Raw genomic sequence first — 12,277 nt, 5'->3', positions numbered from 1 at the left:
TGCATCCAAGCCCTACCTCAAAAACTGTGCAGTACTGGCATTGAAAACATCATGATGGCCAGAGCTTCCCAGAAAATGCCCAGGGAAGTGCATGAAGAATAGGCTGCCACCCATTTTGCCGATGTTATGGGCACTGCCTAAAACCACCATTGGACTACCCACACAGTAGTCTGAAACCATTGGGAATGGCAATGCTGACTGCCAAAAGCAACCTAGAATTGTGGGGAATTCATTTTCTTAAATCCCAAAAAGGGGTGCAGTACCAGTACTCACCACTATCAGAAAGCCGGCGTTTTAAAACCACCAGATTTTGTTTAAAACTGAATAAATGAACCCAAGGCAAGCCAAAGAAAGACTTACTGAGAGGTGGATACAATCTAAAGTTATATTCTGAAGTGACTTGAAGGTTTATAACAAGACTGGCTGAGCTGTGGATTTCAGCAGTTTAAGTAAATTTGGACTGAAAGACACTAAAAACCTAAATGTTTAAAAGAAATGAGTGACCTACTTTTGAGTGTCACATAGGTTGCAATTGTTTAAATGTCATAGTTTTAAACTTAGAATCAGCATCCTAGCTGCATATGTAAAAAATTGTTTTGACTTAAACTGGGGAACAAAAGTGACATTAGCTGGGGCCTGGCTTAAGGAACTGAATTCTGCCCACCAGCTACCCCCGACAGGAGTTGAGACTTGCACAACAGCTGTGTTCCCAGGCCTATCTGCCTTTTGCTGCTCCCACCAAAAGGGATATGACACTTCCCTGATTGAATTACCTGGGCTCTGCAGGAAATTGAACAAAGCCCTGTCCTGACTCAGGCAAATGTTTTATTATGGGGGCCGTAAAAAGTGGCTTCCTCCTGGAAGTAAAGGGGAGGAGCACTGCCTGTGAGAGCAAGCTGGCTTGGCAGAACTGGAAAAACCAGAAATTCAACCTTGTGCTGGGGGGAAACCACACCCCTGTAGCCAGAATATGGTTTCAGAAAAAGATGAATAACTCATAGTACGGACTTGTGAAAATTATTTAAATGATACCATAATTCTTGTGATTTTTCTGCCCACATTTTAAGAGGTTTTTAGAACCGGTGGCATGATCTGGGGGCAAACTAGCAGTTAAGAGGGTATTACTTAAAATGTATGCATGTTAAAAATCTGACACTTCATCAATTAATGTCCATACTCCTTGCGCACATGTGTGTAAATTTGGGGTAATGTCCGATATTGCGAAATCAGATAAAAAGTGCAAATGTCGCCATTTCTGAATGCAAGCTCCCAGGAAGAGCAGATTTGGACAGGGTATACCTCCTGTGATATGTGATGGGTGCATGTAATTTTAAACAAATGTGTACCTGTGCATATATGTCTTTTGGGTCAAAATATAGATTGTGTGTAATTTGACGGGGGTGGGTTCTCTGTATCATAAAAAGACCTCATCATGATGACACTTCATTTCATTCCCCAATCAAGGGGAAGAGGATGAAGTGGCCTATGACAAGTGGAGAGGGGTAGAGCTTAGTGATGCTGCTCACACACCCATTTTCAAAACACATAAAAGCAGACAGACAGGACAGATAGGCACACTTCAATTCCATTTGCTGCAACGCACTCTGCTGGACCATACCACATCCAGAGATCCAGACTTCAAATCCATCAATCTCCAGAATCCAGAGAGAGAGCAGAGCTGACCCAGACCACTGTTAGCAGAACCAGAGAGCTGACCCAGATGACTGTGAAGTGCAGAGACCAGACCAGAGTCCAGTCTAAAACCTGACCAGATCCGTGGCGAGGCCCATTTAATTCAAGAATATAGTGTGAGTACCTAGCAGAACTGTGCAGAACCAATCTCTTAGTTAAAATAATCTAATCCAAGCTATTTTAATCTAAGTAGAACTGCCTCCTAACTGTCACCTGTCATTTGTAAAGCTGTCACCTGTCATTTTCTAGTTGCAAGCTGCACTTGTCACTTTGAATTTTAACAATCCAAATCTGAAAAACTACCTTTATTTAATCGCTCATATCTCTGTGACCGTTTGTGCTAGAGACTTGCAGTACCTTTCCTCTGAAGGCTTAGAATCTCAGCTTTTCTACGAACCTAGAACCGCATTCCTATTCCATACACTTCTGCCGCAATCGTGAAAAATGCACTCGCGAATTTACCGCGATTTGCAAATTTCTCAACGTGTGAAAACAGCAGTTTTCTTGCTTTCAGTTGCCAAAAATTCGTTTAACCTGCTAGTTACTCCGAGATCCTTGCTAAAGTGAGCCTGGACTAATATTAACTTGATACACTCACCCTGAACCTCTAGAGGGAATTAAAACCATTTTCAGCATATTCCTCACTTCATTGCCAGCACATATAAAAGCATTTTGGGCCTGTGTTTCCAACTTCTGTAGTGTAAGCTTGCTGGGGTGAACTGAATTACAGTTTATTGCATTTCTGAGAACTGTGTGCTTTCCTTCCATTTCCTTGCATTGCATAAAGGGGGGAGGGGATTGCCAGAGAAAAGTGATTACATTGTTTTGTTGAACGCATATTGAGTATTTTCTGTACTGCATTTTCATTCCACCTTGCATCCATTTGAAACCATAAAGTATTGTTACTATCTTATCCATCCTATAACCACTCATCATTGATTATAAAGAAGTGTGCTAGTGCCAGACTATCCATTATTGATTACTGCTCAGATTCAGTGTGATATTCAATTATTAAATTATTATAAAGTGTGATATATATATCTATTGTTTAAATTATCAAATAAACCTTTTAACTTGCAAAACAGAACTACTTCTTGGCTCAGTGGGGTCAGGGGGATTCAAAGAGAGGGGTGTTATATAGGGGTAGTCATCCAGAACGCATGAACTGGACATAAAGATATATCAATAAGGGTTAACATTCAGTATCCCAGACTAGGCATTGACTTAGCTGTAGTGTTGAATTGAATCCTCTTACATACCTGTCTGCTGTACTGACTGGTTGCTTAGCGAGTCTCACTGAGCCGAGGCTCTTTCTTGATCAGTCACCCTTGCACTGCCTCCAGCCTACCATGCACTTAGGGACTGTAACTGTAACCCTACAGTCCCTTGTTATCCTTGCACTATGCAGAGCCGCACTGTCCTGGCTGCACTTACAAGGAGCCTTGCAGCCCTGTTTTGCCCTCCCTTCTTCCTTGTACTTCCCCCCTCCCTTTCCCTTTGCATTTCTTATTCTCACACTTGCACGATTTGAATGACACACAACCTAGTAAGATCATTTGTCTTTTCCACCCTCTATCTTCACTCCATTGCTTGTCGCGCCAAGAAACACTTGTGTACAGGCTTGTTATAATAGACTTATATCATATCATTTTATCACAGATGCTCCAAAAAATATACAATGTTGCAGTAAGAAATGGCTAGACTGTCAGCACCCAAATGCCAATCTAGCCAGGTAATTACACTTAGCAGGACTGCGGAGTAAAAAGAAAAGTCATACCAAACTGAGGAATAATTAGACTGCACCTAAATGCCTCTCTAGCCACTAATACCACATATCATGCCTGCTTAGCCTGGACATGGACAACCATTATGATTTATCGCACAATCCCACCGCCCACAGATCCCCTCTCCCTCTTATGCCCTACCCCAACCTCCAAAATCAGCTGCTTGTCCCTCTTCCTTGTCCCAGAACTTACGTTTGAGGCTCCTTGCCTCATAGGTAAATACTGGGATGAGGAAGCGTGGCATTAGGAGTAATGAAGATACAGGTAGCTAAGTCAGGGATTACCTCCATGTACCTCTACCTCATCCCATACTGCCTCATACACAAGTACTGCCTCATACACAAGTACAGGGACAAGGAAGAATAGGGCTAGGAGTAATGACGATTACCAATAAGTAATTAAGGCATTAAACACAAGTAGCGGCTTAACAATATTCAGTTGACTGGGCTGCAGCACTCACCCCCAGAAATGTTGGGCTATGTTGACTCAACCTGGCTGACTTTCAGAGAAGTTGCAGGACAGAACAGGAGACAGATGTTAAACGGCACCTGGGTTTCGTTGTTAACAAGGGCCCATCAGTTACTAACGTAAAGCATTTCACTGTTAGTACCTGCATTCAAATGCCAAATTATTTAGGCAATTGAAATTGTGATGTGGGCTTAGTACTTTCATGCCAGGGAAGTGTAGAAAGGTAACATGGGATCGTTCATTCTCACAACAGTTCATAAGTGGGTGCTTTCACACTTAAAGTAGAGAGTTAACTGCTTGTAACATTGAAGCTGTACTAGAATAGTCTTATTAAAATGTGTAAAAAAGTTATATGCCCCCACACAAATGAGTTTACCTCCCCTACCACCCGTAAAGTTAGCGCCTCTCCCAACATTTGAAGGATCAGCCCCCCGAAATGTAGGTTTTGTTGCGCCCCTGAACACAAGCACAAACACCAATCACTTATACACGCATGCACACGCAGCCATCCTTACATTTAAGTTTGCACTCTTTCACCATACAGGTACACCCAGGCAGCCATTCATACATTTAAGTGTGCACCCTTTCACCCTGCAGGCACACCCACACAGCCACCCATACATTTAAGTGTGCACCCTTTCACTGTACACGCACACACGCACACTCAGTTAGCCATACATTTGTGTGCACCCTTTCACCATACACTCACACAGGCAGCCACCTCCACATTTAAGTGTACACTCTTTCCCAATACACTCACACACGCACACGTCATGGGGTTGAGGGGAGCCCTATTACTTCAAAAAGTTGGGCCTCAGTATAAGTTTGTCAGTCCGGTAACAACAGTACCGGTAAGCTTGCCGGTACCGTTGTTACCAGATCGGCAAACTACGAGTTCTGCTCACGGGTGCCTTCCCACCGGCAAGGTCTGACTTGGCGGGCATACCGGCACCCGCGAGCCGAGCATGTTGGATGCACCAGCAGCATTCTGAATGGTGCCGGTGCATCCAAGCTCCCCATTCCCATTGGAATATGGGGATCAAATGGGAATGGGGAGCATTTTTTCCTGGCGCCTGTGAATGGGCAATTACTGGGTCCGGTGGAGCCATAATGACCCTGTAATTGCCCATTCGCTGGTGCTGGAAAAAAAGCGCAAGTTGGGTGGCAGCTTGCCGGTTTTACCGGCAAGGCTACGGCCAAACTTGTAATGAGGTGGATTGTTTCTTTTGAAATCACTCTGACTTCATAAAGAAATGATTTCTATTAAGGACCGAACCATAACTGAAATGATTTCTTTATGAAGGCAGAGTGACTTCAAAAATAAACTATTTCTTTTTGTAGTCATAGGGCTCCCCCACCCCATGACATGGAGGCCTCCAGACTGGGGTCTTCCATGACATGGGGTAGGGGAGCCCTCAGACTTCAAAAAGAACGTTTCTTTTTGTAGTCACTCCGACCTCATAAAGACATTATTTCTGTTACAGAAATAATTTCTTTATGCAGGCAAAGTGATTTCAAAAAGAAATTTAAAAAAAAAACGATTTTGAAAAAATATTTTTTTTCATATTTTTCCAAGTGGGCCCCCTCCTAGGACATGTGGTAGTGGGGCCCCCCACACCACAGGGGCTGCGGGGGCCCCTGTTACGCCAGTGGTGCCAGCCAGCATCCGCCGTGTTTGGGAGCCCAAGAATAAGGACCCATTTTACCCTGAATCTCAGTGTTGGGATTCATAGCATGCTGAGGGCCTAGACAGCCAGCACACCGGTCAAACAGCTTTCAAACTGGGTGTGTCGCATTTCGAAACACACGACCCACAAGCAAATCATTTTGGCCCTGATCAAACTTTTTGAACCAGGGGACTTGCATCTCAAACCAGCTTGATGCCACATCATCGCCCCGCAGAGCTCAGGTCATATCAACTGCTTAACGTCAGACCACTACTCGAACTGCTGGAGTCTCACTCACTGACTCAAACCAGCTGTTACACAAATGACTCGAACCAGATCAACCCAGAACTGATCCTGGTAAATGCTCCAACCTGCATCACTCGAACACCAGCTTTGTAACATTCTGAGCACCATATTTGGCCCACCTTAACAGCAGCTTGCCATTTGGATCAGCATGTCCCCCTGCACCGAACTTGGCCCGAACCGCTCACTGATGTTTAAGCAGTTCACACTGACAGGAGCAGTACGATGATGCCAATCGCTGATGTAAATAGGAAGTTGTATAAAGAGTTATATTGTATGTGTCATAATGTCACATCTCACGAAGATGATTGGTCAAAAATTCTGTAATCATTCACTCCACTTCTACACCTCCTGGACCAGCCAATGGTAAAAGGAGTTCTCACTGATACACGTGTCTAATGCTTCTCTCTAATTGCAACTTGTGAGAAAAAAAATGAATTCAGTGTAAATGAGCTAACTAGCAAGCACATCATTGTACAACGTGGCTAGAGTAGGCCAATGAATGTACAAAATGTACAGGTTATACTCTACTGTGTTGCACACCATAGCATAAATGAAAAAGATGAGCACTACTTCAGAACATATGTGTAGGGAATTACCCACCTATAGGGAGAAAATTAAGAAGTACAATGACGAGTGGGCGGTTAGAACAAATGGAATAAAGTTCACAGCCTGCCCAACTGAGGGTACCCATGATGAAAATATTATCGCACACATGTTTACCCTCCTACCATCCACATATAAAGGTAAAAAAATAAGGAAGAGACAGAGTATATTGGAGCTTTGGAAGCTCTATGAGGAAGATGCAAGTAATCCTAAAGAAAAGGCAAATGCAGAGGGTGCATCCGCTCCTATCAGGCAGCACAAAGTCGACACTGGCTTCAACACGTGCACAGTCAACGTCCCAGACGAATGTAGAAAATCGCTCCTAGTCTGCACAGGCTTCAATGCATAGTAGGCAACTATCATTTAAAGCATGCTGCAGGTTACACAAACCCCAAATACAAGCCTCCTGCATATTTGGAAACAAATGCCATAAAGGGAGCAGATAGTAAATCTAGAGAATAAAGCACACATAGGGCCTCATTACGAGTCCGGCGGTAACCGAGGCGGTAAAACTCGTATTACCATTAATGGTATTACCATTACCATTCCGCCTCCGTGATTCCCGGAATTACCGGAGCATTACAACCCCGGTTTCCCGGGAATCACGGAGGCGGAATGGTGTTAATCCCCTATGGGACTCAATGGGAATGGGGAATCATGGAAACACCGGCAGCATCTCGTAATGCTGCCGTCGTCCGCCTGCAGGCAGGCGGTGTTAAACCCACCAGGTCAAACCTGGTGGGAACATCGCCTCCCGCCTGCAGGAGTCGGGATCAGGCGGTCCGGAAACAACGGTGGCGGCGGGTTTACCGCCACCGTTATTTCCGGACCGCCTGATTTGTAATGAGGCCCGTAGACTTAGAAGCGGCAATATGCAAGACAGAGAAAGAAGTGCGCAGGGCGACCAGGAAAAGGGAGAGGCAATTTCCCATGGTAGATGCAGAAACGTGGGCAGCAGGAGAATTATTCTAAGAATTGTATAAGGCAGTAATGAAGAATGTGAAAGTAGAAACTGAGGAAACAGAGAGCAGATTATGGGACAGATGAAACAGAAAGTGAGAGTGAGCCAGAGGGAGGTGAGGAGAATTGGGAAATAGAGGAGGACCAGGAAGAGAGAACTTCATGGGGGAGGCGTCTAAGACTGTGCCCCATAATGGTGGCAGTGGTTAGAGGCACGAAGAAGGCTAGAACACAGCATATCCAAAAGCGGGTGAGGCAGTTTCCATTGATACAGAAAGGAACTCCTTGGAGATCACAATGCAATAGAAAAGCATACAGCAGGGGTGACCATAGTGATCAGGGACATGAACATCTTTGCTAGCATAAAAGGGGATCACACAAACACAATATGGGAACAAGCTGGGTACCCAGGGGTCCGATTAGAATGTGATGCACACAACAGTGCTCCATTTAATAACTGCTGAGCCCGTGTATGGGATGCAATGAGATGGGCGTACCCCAACAGACGTGATGTAGATGCTATAATGGCATGATCGATGAAGAATGATGAAGACCCTGCATTGTACATTTAGTCTATTCAGGAAATGTGGAGGGAAGAGACAGGGGAAACATGGAAACAGAACATACCATTCTTCTACCACGTATTAAGGAAGGGCCTACCATCTGAAGTGCAAACAGATCTAGATAGAATTGTGGGGTTGGAAGCGAAAGCATGGGGAGTAATACAGGCAAATATAGTGCATTTCTGCCAGCAGGAAGACGTGAGTGCGGCTGAAGAGAAAGCGCAGCGCGCAGAAGCTTAGCTAGTTATGTTATGTTATGTTTATGCTTATAATGAGCCATAGCCCACAGGCATTAGGGCACACAGATAACACAAGACAAAGAACAACAATGCAGTCAAAAGCGTAAGTGCACAGAGGGCTAAGAAAAATGGGGTACTATGCAGGGGGTAATCATTGTATGGGAGCAGGTTTTCTATTCGAATAAAAGAGTCTTAAGCCTTTTTCAAAAAATTGGAAGGTTCCCCTCTGTCCGCCTCTCAATTGGGAGGTGCTTCCAATCCAAAGCAGCTATGACTGGAAAGGCTTGCCCTTTTCCCCGAGTTCTCTTAATTGTTGGACAAACAAGGCAATTGGTAGTATTAGATCTAGTTGACCTACCTGCGTTTGAAGGGTAAGACATTCTTTCAGATAGCTCGGGGATTGCCCCAAGAGGCATTTATGCGTCAGGGACAAAATTTTGAACGTAATCCTAGAGGCAAAAGGGAGGCAATGCAGTTCCCTCCTGGCCAAGGTTATGTGCTCCATTTTGAAGACGCCTTTTATAATGCGACTGAATCATTTTGAAAGACATGAAGTTTCTGTATACAGTTTTTACTGGTTCTCCCGAGCAAGGCATTACAGTAGTCAATGCAGGGCATTATGATGGCTCTGACCAAGGTCTCGCAGTTCTTATTTGTGACATATGGTTTAACCAACCTAAGAAGCTTTAGGTGGTACTGCAATTTTTTTATGACATTTGTAACATGCAGATCTGCACCTAGTGACTGATCCACTATAATCCTAAAGTCTTAACCTGGTCTAAAGCGCTAATGGAATGACCATCAATAGTGAATTCTACATGTCCCAGTCCCAATTTAGACCTTGCTTGGGAAGATCCAAAGATCAGCAGCTCAGTCATTCCGCTATTGAGGTATAGCCAATGCTGAGTCATCCAATCCTTGATGATTCGATAAATATCCTGTATAGTTAGAGTGTCGTCAGCGTAGTTGGTAAATTTTGCCCCTGCTTTATCCAAGATATTGCACAGGGGGCATAAATAGATATTAAAGAGTGCAGGGGATAAACAAGCACCCTGCAGTACTCTGCATTTAAATGGAAATTGCCCCGAGGAGGCCTGACCCCAACACTCTCTAGACATCCTATCCGACAGAAAGGATTCCAACCACTCCACAGCTGATGGGACGTAATGACCTACTGAGGATAATGTAGATAAAGGTTTCTCATGATCTAAGAGATAAAAAGCTGCAGATAGGTCGAGAAGCATCAATACCCCTGCCTTGCTTTTGTCAATACAATCCATCATCTGGCTCTGAAGATCAAGTAATGTACTTTCCATGCCTTAGTGTTCTCTGAAGCTGGATTTTCTTGAATTAAGGACGTTGGCCTTTTTCCAAATGTTTTGTAGCAGCATGGTGGCTACTCGATCCATAACTTCCAAAAGAAAGGGCACATTTGGGATTAGTCTGTAATTATTGAAGTATTTAAACCTGCTTTTTTCAATAATAGGGAGACTACAACCTTCTTAGCCTCTCTAGGAATAGTACAATGTCGGAAGGTGGCGTTAGTATAATGGGTCAACAAGGTTGAAAAGAAGCTGATATTATTTAAAATAATTTTAACTGGTATAGTATCACCATTACAGTAGGTGGGTTGCATTTTCTTGAGAATATCCTCCATAGTCTGCACAGTTATGGTAGAAAAATTAAAAAGCATAGCATCCTGACTCTGGGAGGCCTTAGTATTAACAGGTTCAGAGACAGAAGCAAGGTCTGCTAAAATGTTAGCATGAAATATGGTGATCTTATCTGAAAAGGCTTGTTGCGCCTTACAGCAGTCTTCCTTGGTACGAGAAACTAGATCTGATTTAAGATGTGTTTTTTCCAGGGTTTTTAAGATTTGGAAAAGTGTTCTCTTGCTATTAGAGGACCCCTCAATGTCTGCATTGTTTCTAAGCAGTAAATATATTTTCCCTATATTCCTCAGAAGAAACTAGCAAAAGTAAGCATGGAGGGAGAAGTAGTAACAAGCCCCGTGGACACACAACAGCAGTCAGGATCATCACAAGACTGGGGAAAGTCACAGGACAACAGCTACAGACGAGATAGCAGAGGGGTCCAAGGAGCAAGAGGGAACTCACAGAAGCAACGAGGGGGAGAATTTGGAAGATTAAGGCCACCATTTGCGGAATCATGTTGGACATGCAGGAAGTTGGGACACAGGTCTAAGGATTGCCAAAGCAGACCACCCATGCAATATCACCTAGGAGCACCCCCATATTATACACAAGGGACACCACAGGGATTTTATGACCTGCAGCAAGCTGCTGCATCAATGCCAATGTATGCCCCTGGGTCTGCTCAGCCTCAGAATGATTTACAAATACAAATGATCACTCCCACACAGGAACAGCCCATACAGTACCCTATACCGAATGCAATTCTGAATATGGCACAGCAACAACCTCCAGCACAGGCAACTTTAGTACCATGGAATCTGAATGCCCTACCACAGGAACACTTGCACACTACACTGGCGCCAGCGTTATAAGTAACAATACTTTCCCTCTGCCAGGATCCAACACCTATACACAATAGGATAGCCCACAGCAAGCCTTGACATGCCCAGTTCTCTCAATCACTGCAAATGCAGACAGGGAACCCGAAGTGGAGGTTAATATAGGGAACAGAATGTTTACTTTCATGGTAGATACAGGAGCCACCCAATCTTATATAAGGGAACAACGGTTTCCATTAACAGACAACAGCATGGATACTCAAGGCTTCTCTGGGGCAATTGTAAGGGTTCCTTTTACACAAGATATACTATAGGGAATCAAGAGATAAACACACCATTACTGTACAACACTGATACATCAGCACATTTATTAGGGAGAGATCTCCTTAAAAAGCTCAACATGACCATTTCATTGACAGATAATGGAATTGTGTGTTTAACACCAGGCATGAATTACAACAGAATAGCCACAGTAATACAGGCACAATTTGAGCATTACCACTTCATGAGGTACTATTTGCATATGCATTTACCATTCTCATAGGTTGGTAACCAGGAATGCAGAACGTGATATTTTGCCTGGCCGCAGAATTCTTATTCAGACCAGCAGTACCCCATGCGGAAGCCCCAGTGTAAAGAATGGAGGGGGGTATCTGTACATCTGCCCTCTATATGGTAGGGGTAGAGGCACACAGCACCCCAGCCCAGGTTCTCTATATGGTAGCAATGGACGAGCAACCAAGGCTTAAGCTCTCAGGAGGTGATGCAGGCTGATTCCTAAGTGCAGTGATCCCCCAAGACCTGCACAAAGGAATGTCCACACACTATTTTAGGTGATAACACAGCTTCTTTATATAGAATACGTTTCAGTAACATATATACATATAAATAATAACACTTGTACTCAGACAGTTCTAGTCAAATAATGGCAAATATGTATACACTCTTTGTGGTACCATACTAGACTTAATGTCAAGAAAAAATGCACCAACTGCAGACAGTTTTAAACAGGCATGTGAGTTAGTGAGTAAGGTGTACTTTCATAGATAAAGGAAGAAAGGCTGATTAGTTTCAGAACTTAAGCAGTATACTTTCATGAGACTCAAATAGCAATACTTTGTGAGGACCCCCCCCACCTAGGATACCTGTAATGGAAAAGTTAGTGTGCACCGTATCTTGTGTTTTACAGCCCAGCACAAACATGTTCAATAATGCTCTGATTTCTCTTTACAGTTTCTACCACCCCAATGTACCTGGGATGCCACATGAGAACAAGAACCACCATGACTCTGGGACCCCTGGATGACTCCTGAGGCTGGAAAATGCTCTTCCTTGTCAGAGTACCTTTGGTGCCTTGACAGGCGAAGTGGCAGAGTTTCTTGGCTTCACTCGACATGATATGATATGATGTGGCATTTATAACAAGCCTGCACCCAAGTGTTTCTAGGCGCAACATGACTCTTGAAGGATGGACCCCCTTGTGAGAAGGAGACACTGGGAT

Source organism: Ambystoma mexicanum, chromosome 5q (genome assembly GCF_040938575.1).
Source record: "Ambystoma mexicanum isolate Mex_15411 chromosome 5q, UKY_AmexF1_1, whole genome shotgun sequence".
Taxonomy (NCBI): domain Eukaryota; kingdom Metazoa; phylum Chordata; class Amphibia; order Caudata; family Ambystomatidae; genus Ambystoma; species Ambystoma mexicanum.
This window is presented reverse-complemented; position numbering follows the sequence as displayed.